The sequence below is a fragment of the Hevea brasiliensis genome, chromosome 14 (genome assembly GCF_030052815.1).
Source record: "Hevea brasiliensis isolate MT/VB/25A 57/8 chromosome 14, ASM3005281v1, whole genome shotgun sequence".
NCBI classification, from domain to species: Eukaryota; Viridiplantae; Streptophyta; class Magnoliopsida; order Malpighiales; family Euphorbiaceae; genus Hevea; species Hevea brasiliensis.
Window position 1 is genome coordinate 87,213,762 of NC_079506.1, and position 26,093 is coordinate 87,239,854.

General features: G+C 34.3%; 1 non-coding gene and 1 pseudogene across 1 annotated transcript; one reads left to right on the forward strand and one right to left on the reverse strand.

The window, feature by feature from the left end:
* Positions 1-12,334: 12,334 nt before the first annotated feature.
* Positions 12,335-12,441, forward strand: LOC131173655 (small nucleolar RNA R71). Its single transcript, XR_009143968.1, has one exon. It is a non-coding gene; the product is annotated as a small nucleolar RNA R71 (small nucleolar RNA).
* A 6,921-nt stretch (positions 12,442-19,362) lies between these two features.
* On the reverse strand, positions 19,363-23,158 carry LOC110651624 (putative receptor-like protein kinase At3g47110; annotated as a pseudogene).
* Positions 23,159-26,093: the final 2,935 nt, after the last annotated feature.

The following is a 26,093-nucleotide window of genomic DNA, read 5'->3' on the forward strand; positions in this document are numbered from 1 at the left end:
TGGCTTGAAATTTGGATATGTTTTTCATGGATTTGAATTGTGAACTTGACCTGGAAGTTTCGCGTTAGGACCCCGATTGGGATAAAAAGTGAAATCTGTGGTGGTAGCGGAGGGCACGGGCTGATAGGCTCGAGGTCGAAGTCCACCACTAATCTCCTTAGGGGTGCGGGAGCAATGCCCCCGTGATATGGACGAGTATAAATATTGTAATATTCTACCCTTTGCGGTGGAGTTGTGAGATATTTGGAAAATACGCTGGGGTTAGGGTTTGAGAGTTCTGAGTGATTGCATCTTACTCTTTTCATTATAGTGGAACTTTTTACTCTTGTTTTGCCCGTGGATGTAGACCTTACGGTTGAACCACGTTAAATCCTGTGTTGTTCTTATTCTCTATTCTATACTGTAGGATTATGCGATTTATGTGCGTCTCTTAGATTTGCGTGCTTGTTATAACAGAAAATACAGAGGTAGGCTACAACTGATACGATTGCTTGGACACTTCAGACAATCGCTCCAAGCTCTCAAGAAGAGGGTTAGATCTCCTATGACCACTTTATTTGTAAGAGAACACAAGTTTAGAGGGCCAAGGGATTTCTCCCACTTGGCACTTTGAAAGTTAAGTTGGAATAGGAGAGGAGAATGTAAGAATAAAGAACTCAGAGAGAATAAATGTAGCGAATATGAATTCAAAGAATATATTTAACTGTTATAGTCAATGCTTATATACTTTTTCTCATCCAATAAAGTAATGCCATGTATCGTAAATTATACAAGTAAGCCTGTAATATTTAGGGTACACTTTGAAATGACATAAAATATCTCTCATAAAGTGCTATCATTATTCTGACTCTTCTGAAATGGCAATTATTGGGAGTCTAACACATGTAAGTTTCCTACAACTGCCAAGTTATAAACCTACGGCACATTAATGATCGACAATCAACCTGTATTGATTTAGTCAGCTAAATAGCTTATCTGGAGGCATATAGTCGATTGTTCTCTTTATGCTAATGGAGCTCGTTTGATCCTAAGAAGAGTTGCTTAAGGTTTTGGAAAGGAGCCTTACTAATCTGAAATCATCAACAAGAACAGTCATGTAATTGTCAAGCAGAATATTGCTTGGCTTCAAGTCGCAATGAATGATTGGTGTTTCACAAAGGTCATGATGGTAATGCATTGCAGATGACAAATCCATGGCAACATGAAGCCTTTGAAGAAGGTTTAAATTCCTTGACCGACTACTATCATCTTCATTTGGATTCAACCACATTTCTAAACCATGAATGAAGAAGAATTAAGAAGAACCTAAATTGTAATATGAAAGGTGATGTGGTGTAATCCGCAAGTGCACGGGTCACAGTAGTATAGTTTTAAAAAATGATATCGATCCCACAGGGAATTGTGCTTAAATTAGAAATAAAAGTATAAGCTAATTAGAATGACAAAATTTAAAGATGTAAAATGAAATTTGGAATTAAAATTGGTATTTGAGGAATTAAAACTAAATCAAACAATTAACTAAAATTAATTAAACTAGATTACCAAAATTCAAATTGAAATTGCTATTTATGAGATTTGGAGGATTTAAATATAAAATCAATAAAAATTAAAGTGATTCTAGAGAATGGATTTTCAATATTGTTTGCATGTGGTTTATCCCTAATTTAGCCAAACACATAAGAATTGCAATTTTGAGGGAAATCAATTCTTAAATTTTTGAAACCTTTTTCAAGCATCTCAAAGTTGGTTTTCATTGAATCAAACCCTGTTTTCACGGTATTTCAAACCTAACAAAAACCCAATTAATGCTCTAATTGATTTTGGAAAATCCCCTTTATCCTCTTAGCTTATCTCTAACACCAAGAAAATAAAGTTTATTGCAAGATTATCTATCCCTAATATTCACTTTTCAGTCCATCTATTAAGGATTAAAGCTTAACTTAATGAGGGCCCATTCATCAAGCAAGGCAACAAGCACACAAGCAATAAATGAAAATGTAACAAACCTCATTTAAATGGCTAAATCAGTTCAAAACCACAATACAAAACAATATTTACAAACCCATCTCTAGAATCTCAAATAACTACTCAAAAATCATAGTTTCTAAACAAACCCAAATGTATAAATGAAGAAATAATAGAAATGTAAGCTAAGGAGTAGAAAAACCCAGAAAAATGCAGAAGAATCTGCTGCAGAAAAGTGCAGAACGAGCTCCCTGCTGCTGCTGCAGAAATGGATCCCGTGCTCCCTCTTTCTCTCTTTCTTTTCTTGCCAAAAATTGCCTCCCTTCCTCCTTATGGAAAGAAAATGATAAAGGAGACTTTATATGGGTTAAGGGTCTGCCCTAGAATGGGTAAAAAGGGGGAAGGTTCCAGAGAAAGTGAGGTAAAAAGTCAGAGTAACGCAAATGCCACGTCAGCCATTTCCAGTAAAAACGACATAAGCTGGACCAGTTGTGTCGCGGGTTGTGTTGCGAGTTGTGTAGCTCTCGGCCTGAATATCTGACGATTGACACAACCTGTGACACAAGCTAGTTCGGTTGTGCTGCAGGTTGTGCAACAATCTGCCTGAATATTTGACGATTCGACACAACCTGCGACATGAGCTAAATCGGTTGTGCTGCAGGTTGTGTCGCTCTCGGCCATTTTTTTTTACTCAACTTCAAAAATTTTTGCAATTCAACTCTAATCTCCTCCAAATGGCTACTCTGATCAAAATACATCAAATTTCTCAAAATTTAACCTACAAAACAAATAAATTCCAGAAATTAAACTAAGAAGTGTGAAAATTGTAATGTTGACTAAATATGTGCTAATATCTATAATAATAACTATAAATAAGGGTAAATTATGTGCAAAAATTACACCTAAATGATGATATTAAATGCATGCATCAAATTCCCCCATACTCAAACTCTTGCTTGTCCCCAAGCAAAATTTCATTGAAACTCATTTGGAAGGGAATAGAATCAGTCTTTGAAAACACAAAAATCACTAATCTAAACCACCAACTTTCTCTAGCCACCAACATTCCAAGTTCCCACCAGCAAAAGCACAAAGAATGAAGCAAGCACTCTCAACAATTACAGAATAGCTAAGAATTAACTAATCAACCCAAGCAACAAATACCAACCAACTACAAGAGTCAATTGTGCCAAAACAAACCTAAATGAAATAGATAGCCAATGTGTCTCAAATAGATGGTGAGTAATGTATGGAAGATTATATTGCCAAACCCATATGCAAGCATAAAAGATCTAACTCTACTAATGTAACAAGCATTTTTCAAAGAATCATTAGGTCTTTTTAAGGGTTGTAATGGGGTCAAATAGGGTAAAATTGTGGTTAACAAAGAAAGGGAATAAGGTAAACAAAATATGAGAATAATATTAATCATGAAACTCAAAATGCATCCAATATTCTTTTTTTTTTTTTTTTTTAATCAAGAGGAAAGAAATTCACAATGAATCTCAAGTGCTATCACAATGATTATACAAAGGGACTACTTTTTATACCTTTTTTATTTTATTTTATTTTATTTTAATTTTGTATGTGTCCCTATTTCATGTCACACCCAAAATTACCTTTGGGATATTTTGGTGACCTCTTTTTATCAACTTTTCACAATTACTCTAGCACTTTTCAAGATGTTTCAATCCTCCATTTTTTTTTTATAATTTTTATGCACTTAATTGCTAAAAATATTATTCTCATAAATAGGTGGTAGTGTTTAGGTTTTATGGCTAGGTAAATGATTTGGGTTCCAAAGAAATTAGGGAATTAAGGTTCAAGGGGGTTTGCAAGGATTGAAATGAAATCAAGGTAGGTTAAGGCTAAATTTGAGGTTTAAAATATGAAGGAATGCCTAAATCATATTCTTATCAAATGCAAGTTAAAAATTTCACTTTGAAAGATCTAGGATGCTTGTTCTAGGAATGGTGAGATGACAAGGACCATTTTCTTCCTTAAAGGCTTATTCAGACACTCAAAACTCAAAGTAACTAATCAGAATCTGCATACCTAGATAAATATATTAATTTTTAGCTATTAAGTAAGAGAAAGAATAATGCTTAAGACTTTGTACCCAGCTGGAACTTTCATTCCACTAACCATCTAAAGGCAAGTTGGATTACTTGAATAAGTGGCTTATGGACTTCAAAGACTGGTTTAAAAATTCAAAAAAATTTTAAATGAACAAATGAAATGCATGAATGTATAAATGTATAGTCAACCTATATGTAACTAAGTATGTATAACTAAGTGTGTGAAGCTATATGCAGTGTATATAGGTGAATATGTACAAGTATGAAGTAATGAGTGTGTCGCTATATGCAAATGAAAAAGGAAAAAGCAATTTTTGCAAAAAATTTACCCTCTCCCCCATACTCAGAATGAACATTGTCCTCAATGTTAAGAGAGTGCAAGGAATGGGATAATTTGCCTATATGTGCAGAAAATGGGGGCTCATATGTGGATAAAGAATTATTATCCTATTGCATAAGCGATAGCACAACTTTTGTTGAAAGTGACACAAGCTGAGATGAGAATTGTTACCTCATTGAAGTGCAGCCAATTTAATTAGATAAAATTTTGGACAGCTGCTGCACTTATTGCAAAAGAAACAGTGCAATGGAATCCATTAGATCAATTAAACTCAAAAATTTGGAATAGGGAAGTTAAGCGCAAAAATATAATCATCAAGTGTAAATTCCGAAGGAGCATATCAAAGCAAGTGAGCAATGAACTAAAGATATAAAAGAAAAATGTATTTTATGAGGAACTAAAAAACAAAACTGAATAAGTAAATGGTTCAAGTAAAGGAAAAACAACATAAGCAAAATATTAACTAAATAAGTTCAAAATACTAATTAATTAAGCAATGAAATTAAAGACATGAAATGTAAATGGAGAATAAAAGCTGGTCAGTCAGGTATGAGAACTCCTTTGCCCTTGCCATCTTGTGGAGGTGGTGGTGCTTTTGGTGGCTGCTGTGGAGAGATGATGCTCAAAATCAGTGCCTGGTTTGTTTCGATCTTCTCCAGCTTAGCTCGCATGACTTTCAACTCGTCTTGCATTTCAGCACTTCTATCCAAATATATGTCAGCTAAATCTCGTAGTGTCTGAAAAGAGACATTCGTCATTTGCCGAAAAGAATAGATCTCATCACTGAGATTCTCCAGGAATGTTAAAAGAGTTGCTATGGATGGTCCAGAAGCTGTTGATGAAGCAGGTTGGGCAGCTGGTGGAGCTTGGCGTGAAGGTTGTGTAAAAGGCTGCTCAAATGGTCGCTCAGATGCTGAGGAGGAGCTAATTGCAGTGGGAGAACCAGGGTGTGGTTCTATTAGTGCAGGAATCTCATACAGCTTGGTAGCCTCATTTTTGATACAAAATTTTTGGTTGGCCAAATGAGGTCCATCCAAAAATAACAAAACAGTTGGAAGAGCAAGACACTTGTGCATTTGAGGATTAAAACCAAAATAATGTGCAATGGGTGTGACCAAACCTCCAAAGACAATGTTACCAGTACCCCTAGTGGTCTGGCGGATCACATGTCGGCAAAAATAATAACCAGGGGAAGCTTTTTTGCCAGTTTCTGCACACCACAAAAAGAATAGATCATACTGTGACATTGTGCCAACACTAGATCCTCTGCCTAAAATTGTATTTGCAATTAGTCGTTGAAGCAATCTCAAGGCATGATTCTCAATCTTGGAGGCCTTACTGTGCCCCGGTTTGAAGGTACCTGCTGAAGGTGCAATTCGCTGCCAAAATTCATACGCATTATAGTCCCTTTGGCTAGCAGGTATTTTGAACAGACCATCAGGTGGAAAGCCAAATATATGGTGAAAATTATCCATAGACAACACCCTATCTTGACCAAGGCATCTAAAATGGATTGTCAAGTCATTGTCCAAGGCAATTTTATGCTCATTAGTGGACAAAAAGGCCATAAATTCCTGCACTAAAATGGGGTAAACCAGTTCTTGTTTGTGTGCAAAGCGCACCCAACCTAAAGCATCTAACAGAGTCTGCATTTCATCATATATCTTCAAGGATTTAAGTGTAGACACATCCAAATACCGAGTTTGAACCATTTGTCGAGCTACAACTCTTGCCTTATTTTTCTTCATATCGGCAGTAGGTAATACCCAGTGTGTAGCAGTAGGCAAAGAGGAAGGGAATGCAAGGTTACCTTTAGATGTACCGGGGCGCTTGGCCACCGACTTCGGGATGCCACGTCGGACAGCAGGTGCGGCCGGCATTGGAGGCGGGATTGGGGGTTGTTGTGTGGCCGGTTCGGGTCGCTTCCTCTTGACGCCGCTCGTTGATTTGTGTGGCTTAATATTTTTCACCTTTTTCTTCTTGAACGTGGCGTCATCAGAATGGGTCGGCGATGGGTCGGCATTCATGGGCGGGGTGCCTTGGGGCTGCGGCGACTGTGAGGAGTGGGGAGGTGAGTTTTCGAAGGATAGTGGGGAGTCGGACATGGTGAAATGGAGGGGCATGATCGGAAAAGGAGAAATATGGGAAGAATGGTGGGTGGTGGAGGCGATGGTGAAGATGAAGGTTACGGCGGGAGGGGAGGGTTGTGTCAGGGGTGATGTCGAGAGGAAGAAGAAGTTAGTGGGTTATCGGGTTAGATCTTTAAGTTTGGGTTGTGGGCTTTGGGTTTTAGTCGGTTGGGCTACGGGAGGTTAGTGGGTTAGTCGGTTGGGTTTTAGGTTTAATTTCGGGCTTGGGCTTATGGGGTACGGTTTTTAGGGCTTTGGGTTTGCTGCTGGCCCATTCTGGTGAAGGAAGGCTTTATCCTGCAAAACAAACAGGCGACACAAGTTAGAACATAAGGATAGGGGGATTGTGTCGGAAGTTGTGCAACAATCTGCCCAAAAGTGTGCCCAGCGAATATAAGCGACGACACAAGCAAACCCGGTTATATCGCAGGTTGTGCAACCTGCTGCCCAAATTTTGACCAGATTTCATAGCACCTAAAAAATTAAAACAAATTAGATTTCAAATGATTAAACCTTCATAACCTGAATTCTAATTGTTCAACTTGTCATGTTCATTAAATACTCATAAAAAATAATTTTTCAAAGCACCAATTCATGCATCCACATTCAAATAATTTTCCTTTTAGTCCAAGATGTCAAAATTTGAAAAATTTTCTCTTAAAATTAACAAAAGAGGGCAATGAACCCAGCAAGAATCACCAGCAAATACTCAACAAAAGAAAGATGAAAATTATAAGAGAACAAATTTAAAACTAAAATTTAAAGCTAAAATTTAAAGCTAAAACTAAAGCAAAATTTTTAATGCTCATTTGTTTGCAATGCATTGTATCCCATCTGCACAAGGAAATTAGAACAATGTTAAACTCTGAATAAGGAGTATAGAAAAACTTAAAACAAATGTATACATGAAATAAATAAAGAGTCAACGAAAAATTATGAGTTATGCACAAAAATGCTAAGTTTAGGTCTTTAGCTTGACCATACTCACTCAAAATTTCATGGAGAATGAGAGAGATAGCAAGTTGCTATCTTCTCAATTGGCTCACCAACTGAATAGTGCCTCAACCTTTGCCCATTTACCTTGAAATTACCAAATTTTTCACTACAGATTTCCACAGCACCATGAGGGAAAACTTTCACAATTTTAAATGGACCGGACCACCTTGATTTTAATTTTCCTGGAAAAAATTTTAGCCTTGAATTGAATAAGAGAACCAAATCTCCTTCTTTAAAGTCCTTTTTCTTGATATGCTTATCATGCCATTTTTTAGTTTTTTCTTTATAGATCCTAGCATTTTCATAAGCATCAAGTCTCAATTCTTCTAACTCATCAAGTTGCAAAAGTCTTTTGTGTCCAGTAGCTTGTAAATCAAAATTGATTGCTCCAATGGCCCAATAAGCCTTATGTTCTAACTCTACGGGCAAATGGCATGATTTCCCACAAACTAACCTATAAGGTATAGTTCCTATAGGGGTTTTAAATGCTGTTCTATATGCCCAAAGAGTGTCATCTAATTTAAGGGACCAATCTTTTCTGGACTTATTGACAGTTTTCTCCAAGATTTGCTTGATTTCTCTATTTGTGATTTCTAGTTGGCCATTTGTTTGTGGGTGATATGGTGTGGCAATCCTATGCTTTACCCCATATTTTCTCATCAATTTTTCAAATTGGTGGTTGCAAAAATGGCTACCACCATCACTGATTATGGCGCGTGGGGCACCAAATCTGGTTAAAATAAATTTTTTCAGAAATTTTACCACAACTTTTGCACCATTGGTAGGTGTAGCAATAGCTTCTACCCATTTAGATACATAGTCTACTCCTACCAAGATATATTTATTCCCATAAGAAGATGGAAATGGCCCCATGAAATCAATTCCCCACACATCAAATAATTCAACTTCTAATATGGATTGTTGGGGCATCTCATCTCTCTTGGAAATGTTGCCTACTCTTTGGCACCTATCACACTTGCTTACAAAGTCTCTCACATGTTTAAACATATTAGGCCAATAGAAACCTGATGTCAAGACCTTTTCAACAGTTTTTGAAACACTAAAATGACCACCATATTCAGAGGAATGACAATGGTAAATAACATCATGTATTTCTTCCTCTGGTATACATCTCCTAATTATTCCATCATTACATCTCCTAAACAAAAGAGGTTCTTCCCAAGAATAAAATTTAACATCATGCAAGAATCTTTTCTTTTGCTGCCAAGATAAATCAGGTGGCAAGACACCACAAGACAAGAAATTCACAATATCGGCAAACCAAGGAAGTGAAGATTTCAACACATACAACTGCTCATTCATAAAAAATTCATCAATTGGCACAATATTATCATCTTTATTTTCAGTTTTTATCCTAGAAAGGTGATCAGCCACCACATTCTCAACACCTTTTTTATCTCTTATTTCCAAATCAAATTCTTGAAGTAACAAAATCCATCTAATCAACCTAGATTTAGCTTCTTTCTTGCTCATCAAATACCTTATTGCTGCATGATCAGTGAAAACTATTACCTTTGAGTTGACCAAATAAGAACGAAACCTATTGAGTGCAAATACTACTGCAAGGAACTCCTTTTCAGCTGTGGCGTAATTGACTTGAGCTTCATCAAGGGTTCGGCTTGCATAGTAAATGGCATAAGGTTTTCTATCTTTTCGCTGGCTAAGGACAGCTCCAACAGCAAATTCGCTTGCATCACACATGATTTCGAATGGCAAACTCCAATCCGGGGGTTGCATGATAGGAGCTGTTGTCAATGCCGTCTTCAACCTGCAAAAAGCAACCATACAATCTTGATTAAAATCAAATTTAACATCATGATTCAAAAGATTTGTTAAGGGTTTAGCAAGTTTAGAAAAATCCTGAATAAATCGCCGGTAAAACCCGGCATGTCCAAGAAAACTCCGCACTCCTTTGACAGTGGTTGGAGGGGGCATTTTTTCAATAATTTCTATTTTGGCTCTATCCACTTCAATTCCCCTATTTGAGATTAAATGCCCTAAAATGATCCCCTCTTGGACCATAAAGTGGCATTTCTCCCAATTCAACACTAGATCATTATCAGCACATCTCTGCAAAATTTTAGACAAATTAGTCAAGCATGAATCAAAATTAGTACCATATACTGAAAAGTCATCCATGAAGACCTCCATAATTTCTTCAATAAAATTAGAAAAAATGGCCATCATGTACCTTTGAAAGGTTCCAGGCGCATTACACAATCCGAATGGCATCCTTCGATAGGCAAAGGTGCCATAGGGACAGGTAAAGGTAGTTTTTTCTTGGTCATCAGGATGTATTGGAATTTGAAAGAAACCAGAATATCCATCTAAGTAACAAAAGAATGAATGCTTGGCTAATCTCTCTAACATTTGATCCATAAAAGGAAGGGGAAAATTGTCTTTTCTTGTAGCATTATTTAACTTCCTATAGTCTATGCACATTCTCCAACCTGTAACAGTTCTAGTGGGTATCAATTCATTATTCTCATTTTTAACAACTGTCACCCCACCTTTTTTTGGTACAACATGCACAGGACTAACCCACTCACTGTCAGAAATAGGGTAAATAATTCCAGCAGCTAGTAATTTTAGGATTTCCTTTTTCACAACATCCTTCATTGTAGGATTCAATCTTCTTTGGTGTTCAATGGAAGGTTTACTATTTGGCTCAAGGAAAATCCTATGCATACAAACTATTGGACTAATTCCCTTTATATCATCAATTGCATAACCCAAAACTCTTCTATATTCTCTCAAAACTCTCAACAATTTTTCATTCTCAATATCAGTCAATGATGCATTAATTATAACAGGATATATTCCATTGGGTCCAAGAAAAGCATACCTGAGGTTGGAAGGAAGAGGTTTAAGATCTACCTTTGGGGCATCCTCTACCTTTAATGATGGTGGTTTAATCTCCAAATTTTGCACTCCTTCAAGTTGAAAAATTGTGGCTTCAGGATGTGGTGGAGAGCTCTCCAAGTGTTGTGCAAAAGCAGCTATGTTGTGATTGTCATCATCAATGCTCCCACCATGGACTAAGCAATTTTCAAGTGGGTCTTGTGGATAGCTTTTTCTGAAATGCTCTTGAACAATCTCATCAATAATGTCTACCCGCAAACAAGACTCAACTTTTTCATGTTTCCTTTTCATGGCTGGATTGATGTTGAATATCATTTGATCATCTCCCACTCTAAGTGTCAATTTCTCACCCTTTACATCAATTAATGCACCAGTTGTTGCCAAAAAGGGTCTTCCCAATAAGATAGGAACTTTTGTGTCTTCTTCCATATCCAAAATGACAAAGTCCACCGGAATGTAGAATTTCCCAACCTTGATAGGCACATTTTCAAGAATGCCTTCCGGATACTTAATTGAACAGTCAGCCAATGAAAGATACATGTTTGTGGGCTTCAACTCCCCCATATTCAACTTCTCATATATTGAAAGAGGCATTAGGCTGACACTAGCTCCAAGGTCACATAAGGCATTTGCCACACAATTATCACCAATATGACAAGGAATGGAAAACACACCCGGATCTTTGAGTTTGGGAGGTAACTTCTTCTGAATTATAGCACTACATTGCTCTCCCAAGTTGATGGTGTCATAATCTTCTAGCCTTCTCTTGTTGGAAAGAATCTCCTTCAAAAACTTGGCATAACTTGGCATTTGGGATAGTGCCTCAGTGAATGGCACATTGATATACAACTTCTTTAACACTTCAAGGAATTTGCCAAATTGTTTGTCTAGCTTATGCTTGATGAATCTTTGAGGGTAGGGAAGGGTGGGCTTGTAAGGTTCAGGTGGGATGTATGGTTTCTCTCCCTCATCTTGCTCACTTTTGCTTTCTTCTTCTTTTTCATTTTTCTTGCTCTCAGCTGAATTTTCTTCTTTTGTGCTCTATTTTTCTTCTCTCTTGTTTTCACTCTCTTGACCAACTTTCTTACCACTTCTCAAAGTCACAACCTTACATTGTTCATGAGGTTTTGTGGTTGGCTAGGTAGTTTCCCATAGGATTTGCTTCCCGATGAGCTTTCTTGTTGAGCCAATTGAGTTTCCAACATGCGGTTGTGGACTTGTAATTGATCCATGGTTTGTCTCATGTGTTGCATTTCTTCCTCCAATTTGCTATTCATTTTGCTTTGTTCAGCAAAAAATTTCTCCATCATGCTTTCCAAGGTTGGCTTCGGTTCATGAGGTGGAAGGGATTGTTGTGCTCTTGCTTGATATCCCGGTTGTGGCTACCTTGGGGGCTGAAATTGAGGCTGAAACTGAGGCTTTGCTGCATAAACTGCTGGTTATGAGCATAATTTGAGCTTTGACCTTGTTGAGCAAAAGTTGCTTGTGGTCTCCATGTTGAGTTGTTCACATTAGAGTAAGCATTTCCCATAGGTTTCTGTTGATAACCTCCTGCATAAGCAGCTTGTTCTTGCAAATAATCATCACCATAAGAAGAGTAATCAACTCCACAACTTTGGCTTCCATCTATGAAGGCAACTTGTTGCATAGTTGTAGGAGTTGAGGTTGTTGCCTTTGTGCAAAAATCACTAAGAAGCTGAGTCAACTGGTCAAATCTTGCATTCATGTAGCTAACTGAGTCAAGTTCATAAATTCCAGCCTTCTTTGGCTCAAGTGCTCTAGGATTTCCCCACAAATGGGTGTTATGAGCAATCTTCTCTAATAGATCATAGCATTCTTCACTTGTCATTCTCATGAAATCTCCTCCTGCTTGTGAATCAATTGTGTTTCTTATGGCTGGAATAACTCTGGTGTAGAAATTCTGAACAATCATCCATTTCGGTATTTCATGATGAGGACATTGCCTTTCAAGCTCCTTAAATCTCATCCAAGATTCATACAAAGTTTCATCATCCCTTGGCTTAAAAGCTACCATCAAATTCCTCAAATGAGTGGTCTTCCCAGGTGGGAAAAATTGAGATAGAAAAGCTTGAGATAGCTGCTCTCAAGTAGCTATAGTAGCTTGTGGAAGTGAGTCATACCACTCTAATGCTGAATCCCGAAGAGAGAATGGAAATAAGGTGAGCCGAATCACTTCATCTGAAACTCCAGGCTGCCTTTGTGTACCACATATCATCAAAAATTTCTTCAAATGAGAATGAGGATTTTCAAGTGGACTACCTCCAAATTGTGAATTCTGAACCATTTGAATGAGACCAGTCTTTAACTCAAATTGATTAGCTCCAATAATAGGTCTGTTATCTCTCACATCAGCACATCTAGGAAAAGCATAATCCAACATGGATCTTCTCTGAGGATCATTTTGATTAACAACTTCATTTTGTCTATTTTGCTCATTTCCTCCATTGTTTCCACCAATAGCTCTATTTTGATTCTCCATATTTTCAATTGTCTCCTCTTGCTCAAATCTTTGTTGTTCTTCTTTTTCTGCTTCCTTTCTTCTCTTGTATTCCTTTTTGTTGGCTCGACAGAATTTTTCAATTTCAGGATTGAACAACAATTCAGTGTTACTTGTGCTTTTCGATCGTCTCATAAACAAGGAAAGTACCTGAAAAACACAAGGAGTAGTAGTGAAAATAAAAGAAAATAAAAATTCTAATTAGCTTAAAACAATTAAAATCCAACTTAAAAACAAACAATTCCCCGGCAACGGCGCCAAAAACTTGATGTGGTGTAATCCGCAAGTGCACGGGTCACAGTAGTATAGTTTTAAAAAATGATATCGATCCCACAGGGAATTGTGCTTAAATTGGAAATAAAAGTATAAGCTAATTAGAATGACAAAATTTAAAGATGTAAAATGAAATTTGGAATTAAAATTGGTATTTGAGGAATTAAAACTAAATCAAACAATTAACTAAAATTAATTAAACTAGATTACCAAAATTCAAATTGAAATTGCTATTTATGAGATTTGGAGGATTTAAATCTAAAATCAATAAAAATTAAAGTGATTCTAGAGAATGGATTTTCAATATTGTTTGCATGTGGTTTATCCCTAATTTAGCCAAACACATAAGAATTGCAATTTTAAGGGAAATCAATTCTTAAATTTTTGAAACCTTTTTCAAGCATCTCAAAGTTGGTTTTCATTGAATCAAACCCTGTTTTCACGGTATTTCAAACCTAACAAAAACCCAATTAATGCTCTAATTGATTTTGGAAAATCCCCTTTATCCTCTTAGCTTATCTTTAACACCAAGAAAATAAAGTTTATTGCAAGATTATCTATCCCTAATATTCACTTTTCAGTCCATCTATTAAGGATTAAAGCTTAACTTAATGAGGGCCCATTCATCAAGCAAGGCAACAAGCACACAAGCAATAAATCAAAATGTAACAAACCTCATTTAAATGGCTAAATCAGTTCAAAACCACAATACAAAACAATATTTACAAACCCATCTCTAGAATCTCAAATAACTACTCACAAATCATAGTTTCTAAACAAACCCAAATGTATAAATGAAGAAATAATGGAAATGTAAGCTAAGGAGTAGAAAAACCCAGAAAAATGCAGAAGAATCTGCTGCAGAAAAGTGCAGAACGAGCTCCCTGCTGCTGCTACAGAAATGGATCCCGTGCTCCCTCTTTCTCTCTTTCTTTTCTTGCCAAAAATTGCCTCCCTTCCTCCTTATGGAAAGAAAATGATAAAGGAGACTTTATATGGGTTAAGGGCCTGCCCTAGAATGGGTAAAAAGGGGGAAGGTTCCAGAGAAAGTGAGGTAAAAAGTCAGAGTAACGCAAATGCCACGTCAGCCATTTCCAGTAAAAACAACATAAGCTGGACCGGTTGTGTCGCGGGTTGTGTTGCGAGTTGTGTAGCTCTCGGCCTGAATATCTGACAATCGACACAACCTGCGACATAAGCTAGTTCGGTTGTGCTGCAGGTTGTGCAACAATCTGCCTGAATATCTGACGATTCGACACAACCTGCGACATGAGCTAAATCGGTTGTGCTGCAGGTTGTGTCGCTCTCGGCCATTTTTTTTACTCAACTTCAAAAATTTTTGCAATTCAACTCTAATCTCTTCCAAATGGCTACTCTGATCAAAATACATCAAATTTCTTGAAATTTAACCTACAAAACAAATAAATTCCAGAAATTAAACTAAGAAGTGTGAAAATTGTAATGTTGACTAAATATGTGCTAATATCTATAGTAATAACTATGAATAAGGGTAAATTATGTGCAAAAATTACACCTAAATGATGATATTAAATGCATGCATCAAAAGGTTAACTCTAGGAAGATTCCTATGCGTATATAACATTATATTAGTCTTTCCAATTCCAATGTTTACCCAATATAATTTCATATCTACACCTAATGAAATTCCATATTATATTAAGAAACTTCATATTCAATATACAGATACTAATAATGATTAGCATTTTTCTATTAATAATAATGTGTTAGCTTTGGTAAGTTAATTTACTTGCCAGGATTCAAATTCTTGAGTCAGGACCTTGGAATTGATCTATTTCCATCAGAATTACATAGTAGAATGGAATTAGAACATGGAACTGCAATTTCCATTAGAATTGAAATTGGGGATTCTAATTTTATTTCCATCTCTGTGTGCCAATTAGGTTAGAGATTTTAAAGATGCTTTGTTTCATTGCTGGATTTTACACTATCCAACGAATTTACCTCTTCTTTCCCCCAGTGCTGTTTTTTCTGGACTGGATCCGGAAAGTTATGAACTTAAGTCTGCTTTACATAGGCAATGGCCCATGTCTTTATCCAATTTTTTTACCGCTGTAAAACCCTGTTTTTTTTTTTTTTCTAGATTGGGTCGGATGGGTGTGGACTTGGGTCTCAATCTCGTCCATCTTTAAGCTGTTGGTCTTGCTCTCTCTTTAGGCTCCACCTTGTTTGTGGAAATGGCTAATTCTGATTCAAGCTGGGCCTCCATTTTACGTTCATGTTTTTGTCTCATTCCCCGCCAGACTTGGGACAGCACTACATCCTTGCACTCTTCCATGTGAGATGGAAAAGTCTTACTCTCAAATTGGCAATTCATTTCCAAGAGAATTGTTTTTACTTCCGTTTCTAAGGCGAATAAAATTTTTGTTTTCACCAACAACAGAATCATAACAGTTCATGAAATATTTACGCCGATTTGAAAATTTTGCAGGTTCGGAAGAGTGAGCCCTGTATTTGCTGGGAGCCTCCCATGCAATTGATTCTGCGTAACAGATAGCACAACGATGGATGAGATATTGTAGAGGTTAGAAGGAATTGAACCAACCAGATTATTGGCTCCCACCGGGAGCATGGTTAAGCTTGTTATTTGTCCCAATTCATTTGGAATATTTCCTTCTATATGATTATATGTTACAGAGAAACGTTGGAGGGAAGAAAGGTTTCCAACAGAATGTGGGATCTTTCCTGTGAGGCCGTTTGAAAAGAGAAGCGCCACAAGCTTCTTTAAAGAGCCTAGCTCGGCAGGAATTTTCCTACCATGTACCTCTATTTAGAAAGCGGTGAATTAATAGAAGGTAAAAGCAAATAAGAGTAAATCCTCTCTTATTGTTCAAATCTCAATTTTTCTATATCCAAAGGATTCAAATCTTAATTTTTCTCAAGGAGTGGTAAAAAAGAGGAGCTAAGAACTATGACTAAATTTTATTTAAATAACCCTTAATTCACCTCTTCCCAAACATTAAATTTTTTTTTTATTGTAATCTCTCTTACCCTTTCTTATCCTTTAATTGTTTACATTTTCCTCACTCCATCCAAACAGATCATAAGCCAGAGGATAAACTCACAATCCTGACCTCTGAACAATAGTTGATGTTAATTGAAATTTCTCCCCCCAGTTGGTTATACGACAGGTTGAGAAGTCTTAGACGAAATAGACAGCCAACTTCTTGAGGAATTTCCCCTAAAATTTAATTTGTAAAATAAGTCAAGCTACTTACGAGCTGCTTGAGACTCAGTTTGATAGAATCTTGGCCCGAATTGAATTATTTAGAGCTTGTTTTCTAAACGAACCAAACTTAAACTTATTGATATTCGGTTCAAATTCAACATGAACTAGCTCAAACTCGAGTAAAATCTTGATAAACTAAGTCTAAACTCTTCAAAACTCAATTCGGCTTCGTTCGTTTATACTCCTAACTATAATAGTTAATTTAAAAAATTTGTTTAATTAATTATTTTAGAATGTATTAAATTTAATTTTAAATTAATAATGCTAAACATATCTCAACAATCAACACCATATCAATAAAAAAAAAATTACAATAGGGTGTGTAAAGATGACAAATGTTAATTAAATTACTATACAGAGAACTACGCTTATTTGGCAGAGCGTGTAGACTTGGAATTACAACAGCATGTGGAAAGATTACAAAGGTTAATTAATTCAATCACCAAGGATAAAGCATTTAGACTATGCTTTATTAGCTTGGCGTCTAGAGTTAAAATAATGGTAATTAGATCATAACTAGGAGATCCTTCAGAAGCATATATGATGTGAATATATGATAGGCGTAGGTCTGAAAACGACGACGATGCTTTGCAGATATATATAATATAATTGGTCTCGTCAAAAGTTGGTTCGTTGATTGACCATGAAGTCTTCTTTTTTTTTTTTTTCTTTTTTTTTTCTCAGAGAAGACCATGGAGTCTTTGCCAAAAGCAAAAGGTAAAAGAAGCAGTATTGTGAAATCATATAAAATATCTCTGTTATTGTTGCATGCACGTATGAAAACTTCAATAACTTTTACAAAAGTCTACTTTCGTAGTATGTATGAAAAATCATATCTTATGCAGTGGAGGATGGTGGATATCTTGTTGAACTGTTGTGGCATTTTTTTTATTTGCTTGTTTTCTACTGAAATCGGAATGTAAGATTTTATAATTTTAAAGAAGACTTTAATATTATTGAATTATAAAATAGATATACAAATCCATGATACATCTATATCTTTATGGTATATGATAAAAGTGAGTTCGTCAAAGAAACAGTAAAATCAAATTGATTTTGATGTTTTGAATTATTGAATTGCTCTTGTGTTTTGTCAACATAAGTTTACACCAGCAGGATTCTTTTATCTTTTGCGTGATTTTAGATTTGATTAGCGGTTCTCAATAGAATTAGCTTGAAATGGACTTCCACCTCCACCCCAAGTTCTCTATTTCATACAACATGACATAGAAAAGAAGAAAAATAGAAATAGTAAATTTATGTATCTTTTTCCAATTACGGATAAAACACGAGCAAAAATTTCATTATGATGAAAATTTAGTTGCAAGCTTTTAAACTCTCCAAATCCTAATACCAATAGCTTTTTCCAAATCTTCCAATTTGTTATTATAGGTAAAATTTATAATATTTATGTTGGCCCATGCCGCAAGCACGCATTGTCCTCTATACCCTCCAATGAGGTCAATAGTAGGCTACAGTCTCAGACATATTTGACTTGATTCTTTCACTATCATTATATACCTTGCAAAAATATCCAATTCAAAATATACCATAGAATTTTTGGATTGAATTGTAATTCAAACTAATGAAAAAACTTATCTAAATGTAAGTCACATCATGGCAAGTTGAAATTAATCACTTTATGACAAGCACATGACCTACATAGCCATGCAAAATCATATAAAGCCAAAAGGTATATAGCTTAAATCAAAGGTTACATCGCTATACTAGAAGACATATGTTTTGGCTAAAAGGTGGTTTTAGCTATGGGTCTATATACAAAGGCTTATGAAAATTCTTTTGTGTGTCTAACAAAAGGACAAATGACTGTACATTTGTAAGTGTGCAATGATGCATTCTCATTTTATAGGTATTTAGGATTCATTTTGCACATATTTTGCCTTTGTATATAGTTTATTTATATATTTCTAGCTAGTAACATTTTAGTTTAGTTTAGTTTAATGATTTAATACTTATTGTGTTTTTCTTGCGTTTTAGGTTGATTTGAAGTTAAAAAAAAGGTGTTAAAAGTAATAATGGGGAGAACAATGTGTATTGATTTAAAAACCATAACAATTAAATACAGAGGAGAATTTCAAGTTTCGAAAGAGTAAAAGATTGAGTTTTTGGTTGTGTAAATGCGGAAGATATCATTACATAAGTAGTGCTTTTGTTTACACAAATGGTGTAATCTTCAATTTTGAGGTAGTAGAAGGAGACACTCAAAACACGAGAGAAAGCATAAGTGGTGTTTAGGTCGTGTAAAGACATGCTACAACACTTACATCAACCTTATGTGAAGATTACATGCTTATGTTTCTCCAAGTTTGATGAGTTTTGCTAAAGCACGTCTTTACACGGTTATGTAAATATTTACATGATCATGATGTTGAACTAGAATGTACAAATTATGCTCTTTTAAATTCTTCTTATACTATATTTTCTGACCTGATAGGGTTAAAAATTCGTAGTATATAAGCTTTTCTTTCATAATTTTTGCTACGTTTGGAATTTTGGAAAAGTACAAATTGAACTAAATTTCTGAATTAAATAGATTCTGTTGGTTTTTTGGTTTGAATAAAATTCTACTCCCCTCAATGTACAAGCAATGAATATTATCTATTATTAAATAGTAAATTTTATGATAATATTTAGCTTATGAGATTTTGCTTCTCTCTACGGTTCATATTACTATTTGAAATCTTTTTTTCTTATCATTTCAATAGAAAAATATAGCATTTAAATTCTCATATTTAATTATCCTTGGTATAATTTCAAATTTTGTGAAAAATATTCACGGTTCATACTCATAGTAGTGGCTTCAGTGGCTTAAAATACTAAATTGCTACAAATGGCAACGCTGGTATTATGGACGACTAAGTATATATTATCAAAAACCGAAACCAGAATCATAAAAGAGGAAGTATTTCAATATAAATTTGTGACATTTATTGATTTACACAATTGGATTTTAGATTTAGCTAAAAAAAAGTATGGAAAAGGCCTCGCAGATAGAACTTGAGGTTTATTTGCTGAAGAGAGATGTTCATTCAGCGGAAAAATACCAAAGAGAACACTTGTTCTAGAAATTCAGTGAGGTGCACAAGCTCAGGTTTGTGGGGCCCAGATGTAATTGCTTCCTCTGGAAATCAATCCAAACCAAAGTAGTATCTGGGTTGTAATTAAGCAAATATGAAGATATTGTAAGATTCATCAATCAGAATGGGTGCTAAAAAATTAAACTCATACCTATTTGTGGTGTACCATTTCATCAATCTTAGAGTGTCCTTGCACGAAAGAAAGCCTCTGTGATGATGTTTAGTTTTCTTGTGACATCTCTCATATTCATTCGATCTCCCGGTTGTTCTGCTGAGCATGCGAGTCCTATTTTGAGGACTGATACAACAATTTGCATGTTGCTTCCCGGTGATATCAAATTTTCAACATCGAAATTATGTTCTTCAATTTCTGTTTGACCATCATCACTCTCCTTGCCTTCAACAATTTCTTTTGCTCCCACTTCTCTTGTTGCAATAAGCTTGGGATCCAGAACCTGCATTACTTGTCCTGGTAGCTTAGACCTAACAAAATTGTGAAGATTCAAACCATCTGTTAACACTTCATCAGTTGGTCTCCGTCCTGTGAAAATCTCCAACAAAATTATTCCAAAGCTATACACGTCTCCATCTTTTGTTGCCTCGCTACCTATTCCATATTCTGCAATGCAAAACAAATCCGGTTCTATTACTTCATGTGTGGCCAACTTCCATTTTCATTAACTATATGACTAGCGTTGTTAGTTAATGAATTGCAGCGTAGAAGATTTCACCTGGAGGCATATAACCAATTGTTCCCTTAATCCCGATGGAGCTTGTTTGGCCTTGAGAAGAAGTGTAAGTTGTTTTGGAAAGGAGCCTTGCTAATCCGAAATCACCAACATGAGCAGTCATGTCATTGTCAAGCAGAATATTGCTTGGCTTCAGGTCACAGTGAATGATTGGCGTTTCACAAAGGTCATGAAGGTAATGCAATGCAAATGACAAATCAATGGCGACACGAAGCCTTTGAAGAAGGTTTAAATTCCTTGACCAACTATTACCATCTTCTTTTGGATGCAACCACATTTCCAAACTTCCATTCGCCATGAAATCAAGCACAAGAGCTTTGAAGTCATTGCCTTTAAAATCAATGCTAGAGCAGTATGTCAAGACCTTCACAAGATTTCGATGCCTGACGTTTACCAATGCTCTGCACTCAGCAATGAAGCTCTTGGAAGCTCCGTGTTGTTGAAGGTTGAGTACCTTCACAGCAACTATCTTTTCACCATGTAGATCAAGACTTCCTCTATATACAGAGCTAAAACTACCTTGTCCAAGTAAGTTCTCTGAAGAAAATCCCTGAGTTGCTTGGAGAAGCTCCTTGTATGAAATTCGAAGAAGCTTATCCAAAATAAAAGGACTTGATGGTGGATTCTTTCTTGATTTTTTTGATTTTCTCCAGTAGAAAACCGTTAAGGATGTTATTGTCATGAAAAGCACAACTGAACTGAAGATTGTTGGAAGAATAATGGCAGTAGGAGACTTTTTGTGTTTCTTTTGCTTGGGACATGCCGGTAGTTGCAGTTCTGGGATACCTCCACAAAGATTTTTGTTTCCAACAAGTGAAACTGTCATTAGACTGCTGAACACTCCCTTGGTTGGTACCTCGCCCTCAAGATTATTGAAAGAGAGATTCAGATATTGCAAAAAAGGAAGCTTTTCTATCTCTTTTGGAATCTTTCCTGATAAGTTGTTTTTTGACAGGTCTAATTGTTGGAGACCCCGTAAGGAACCAAGGGAAGAAGGAATGGGTCCTTGGAGAAAGTTGCCCACCATGTAAAGGAATTCTAGACTCAAACATTCACCTATTGACTCAGGAATTTCCCCAGACAGTTTGCTCTCTGAGACATCTAATGCACCAATATTTTTCAGTTGGCCAACTTCTTTGGGTAACGGACCTACCAACGAGTTATATGACAAGTTAAGAACTAGTGATAGAAAGGATAGACGAAGAATTTGTTGGGGTATGATACCAGTCAGGTTATTATTTCCTAATTCCAGAGTATGCAGATTTTGGCAGTGAGCGATGCTTGATGGTATATTCCCTTTTAATTTGTTTCTTCCTAACCAAAGCTCATACAGTTGGGTTATGTTGCCTAGGGATTGAGGGATTTGTCCTGACAACATGTTTGTATGCAAAGACAATATTTGCAGCTTTTGAAGCTTCCCTAAAGAAATGGGAATGCTGCCAGAAAAAAGGTTTTCCCCCATGCCTAGTCTATACAAATTGACTAGCTGCCCAATGTCTGCTGGAATTCTACCGGATATTTGGTTCATTCCTAAGCCTAAATCACCAAGGGTAGACATATTTGCTATAGTGCTAGGTAATACACCGCCAAAATTATTATCAGCAAGATATAGTTTTTGGAGATTGCTGCAGTTTAACAAAGATGTTATGAAAGCCAAATCCTGACTTGAATTATTGCCCAGAAAATTGCGTTCCAAGTTCAGCCGTTGAAGACCATTCAAATCTCCGAGATTGATTGGGACTTGTCCTGTGAATCTGTTGCTAGATATGTCAAATATTTCAAGCTGAGAAGCATTCGTCAATGAATCTGGAATACTTCCGTGGAATTGGTTCACGCCGATTTGAAAAATTTGCAGGTTAGGAAGAGTGAGCCCTATATTTGCTGGGAGCCTTCCATGCAATTGATTATCTGCAAAAGATAGCGCAACGATGGATGAGATGTTGTAGAGGGTAGAAGGAATTGAACCAACCAGATTATTGGCTCCCACCCCAAGCTTAGTTAAGCTTGTTATTTGTCCCAATTCATTTGGAATATTTCCTTCCATATGATTATATGTTACAAAGAAACCTTGGAGGGACGAAAGGTTTCCAACAGAACGTGGGATCTTGCCCTGAAGGTTGTTTGAACCGAGGAGAAGTGCCACGAGCTTCTTTAAAGAACCAAGCTCCGCAGGAATTTCCCCCACTAAGCGGTTAATGGCCAAACTGATAACCCTGAGCTCTGAACAAAAGCTGATATTGATTGGAATTTCTCCTCCCAGTGTGTTGTTCTTCAGGTAGAAATGTCTTAGGCGAAACAGACGGCCAACTTCTTGGGGAATTTCCCCATAAAATTTATTGTCACTAAGGTTGAGGACCCTTAAGAAGGTGAGGTTCCCTGTATATGAAGATATGGTCCCTGATAAGCTCAGCCCATGCAGGTTTAAAGACACTACTCTGTGGTGTTTTGGGCCACAAATAACCCCTTGCCATTGACAGAAGTTGACAGAATCGTTCCATGAGCTCAAGATTCCAAATGGATCACTGGCTATCTTGGCTTTGAACTCCAAAAGCGAAATACGATCAGTCACATTTCCCATATTATTGCTGAGACAAATCTCAGGTTGCAAGTTGAGTATGCTCATAGAAAATAAGAAAATGAGATGAAAATGAAGGATTGAAGGCCACGGTGCTACCAAGTAACAAGCCATCTTAATTTGTTGCCTGGAAGTGGAACACAGATATGAAATAACAAGTGTTGTTGGACGGGTAATTATGGTGGATGTATGTGTATGGAAGTGATGGTCAGATTTCTATTGCTAGGTACCATATATAGCATGAGCACAGCTTTATAGATAGAAGTGTCATTCAATCAGCAAAATATGATATATATAATATTACAGAATAAAGTAAATCTCTTAAATTATTTTGATATCTTAACGTGGTGGGATTACGCTTAATTGGCAGAGCGTGTGGACATGGAATTACACAGGATGTGGAAAGATTACAAAGTTTAATTAATTTAATCACTACAGACAAAGCATTTAGACTACGCTTAGGTTGGCGTCTGGACTTAAAAACATCAATAGTAGTTCATTTACCATCGTCCGAAAACGACAATTATGGTTTAGCTAATTAGTCTTGTCAAAGGTCAATTCGTTGATTGACCATGGTCTTATCTAAAAGCAAATTGTAATGTGTGAAAACATATAAAGTGCTTCAATTATTGCAGCATCATGCACCTACGAAAACTTCAACAACTTTTACACAAGTTAGACCTTATTTAGAGGATGGTGTTATATATATATATATATATATATATATATATATATATATATATATATATATATATATATATAAAATTTCTATGATATGTAATTATATTTTAATATTTATAAAAATTAGTTATCTTTTAAAATTAAATAAATTACTCAATTCAAATTCAAATTTAATTACAATTCTTAAAATTTAAACTTATTTCAAACTCAATTAAAATTTAATATTAACTATTTAAATTTGTGCTTTGTGCTTAATTATTATTACTTAAAAAATATTTGAATTTATTTAATTTTATATATATTAATTGATCATTTACATAAAAAATAATTTTTATTAACAATTTTTATTTTTAAATTTTAATAATTTCATAAAATATTTAAATTTTATTTTATTTAAAATAAAATAAATAAAATTTATAAATATTATTATAAAATATATATATTTTTTATATTTAATTAAATATTTATATAAACGGATTTGATATCCGTTACCCTACATGTAAAATTCAAAACCAGTACAAGTATTATTTTACAAACTTAATCCTATTCTAAACCTCACTATTCAAATTATTCTTACAAAGATCCAATAAGATTGGCTATAAAAAAAATAAAAAATAAAAGATAAAAACTTAGTTATATTAATTATAATCTTGTATGTGATCATGATACACAATTTTAATTTATAGTGCTAGCTGTGTTGGCTTACACTAGTGCCTTGTAAAGAATACAATTAATTGTCTGTTAATTAATAAAGGAAAATTTTCAAAAGCATATGATTTAGAATTAGAGCATTTGGAAAGTCTAAATTAATGAAAAGATAAGCTCAATAAAACACCTTTGTGAGGTGGAGATTATATCATAATCTTTGTCGGAAAATTTTCCATTAGAATAGAAATATATACATATATATAGCGTGAATGATATATGGTGGGTTTCCTGTTTTTATTTTTTAATTTTTTTAATTTTTTTTAATTTATAAGATTTAAACTCTTATATTTTATATGACACTTTGTTTGAATATATACTTATACTAATAGCTAAAATAATTTATATTACTTTTAAATTTATGGCATGTTATTATTTCATTATTTTTTAAATGCAAACAGTATCGATTAATAAAATTAATTCACTTTTAACTAAAATCAATTACCATTATTAAAGTAAAAAAAGTTAGTTATCTTACCATGGATTAGCAATGGATTTTTTCCATTGCTAATCTATCGATTTCTATTTGTTGCAAAAAGTCTTGTTGTTAATTCATTTAGTGAATTAAAAAATGAATTAACAATGTTCCGTTGCTAATAATAACGAACAATATTTTTCATTTCTAACTAAAGTAATTTTATATATTTATAAACAAAAAATAATATAGTGACATTTATAATCGATTTAGCAATAGACTTTCATCGTTAATTACAATCAATTTATAATTCCTTTACAAATTTAATATAATAAAGTTTTAATTTTAATATTATAAACTGATTTATAAATTTTAATTGATACATAAATTTTCACTAATAGTTATTATAGATACATTATAATGAGAGTAAAAATTATTATTTTAAAAAAATTATGGTGAAGAAATGAATAGAGGAAAATTTATATTAATGAAAATAAAAAATAAAAGATCAATGATAAAAGTGAAGAAAATATGAAATTAAAATTATATTAATATATAGTGATTTCCTTTTAAGATTTTCCATGATGGATAAAGTTTTGAAGAGTTAATTATACATAAATTTTCACTAATAAGAAAATATGAAATTAAAATTATATTAATATATAGTGATTTCCTTTTAAGATTTTCCATGAAGGATAAAGTTTTGAAGAGTTAATTATACATAAATTTTCACTAATAATTATTATAGATACATTATAATGAGAGTAAAAGTATTATTTAAAAAAAATTATGGTGAAGAAATGAATAGAGGAAAATTTATATTAATGAAAAAAAAAAAGAAGATCAATTATAAAAGTGAAGAAAATATGAAATTAAAATTATATTAATATATAGTGATTTCCTTTTAAGATTTTCCATGATGGATAAAGTTTTGAAGAGTTAAATTGATTGGTTTTAAAACTATAGAGAATAAATTATAGGTTTAATCAAATTTTAAGGATTAAATTATAGTTAGTCTAAATATTAAAATGATGATTGGACATTAAGAATGTTATTTAATAAAATTTAAACATTATAAATATTTTTATGTATATCTTAAACCTTTATAGATTATTGAAAATATTAAAAATAAATTTAATTATATATATATATATATATATATATATATATATATATATATATATATATATATATATATATAATTTCAAGACAAAAAGTTGACCTTAATTTTGTATTTATTATTTTTAAATAAATTAATAATTGACGCATTCGTAATTTATTTAGTATTACTGTTAAAATTATTATTAAGAAAATATATATATATATATATATATTAGTTAGAAACTATTAAGTAATAGTTTAAAATTAAATTTGATAAATTTTAATTATGAGAATAATAAAATAATCTTTTCAAAATTTT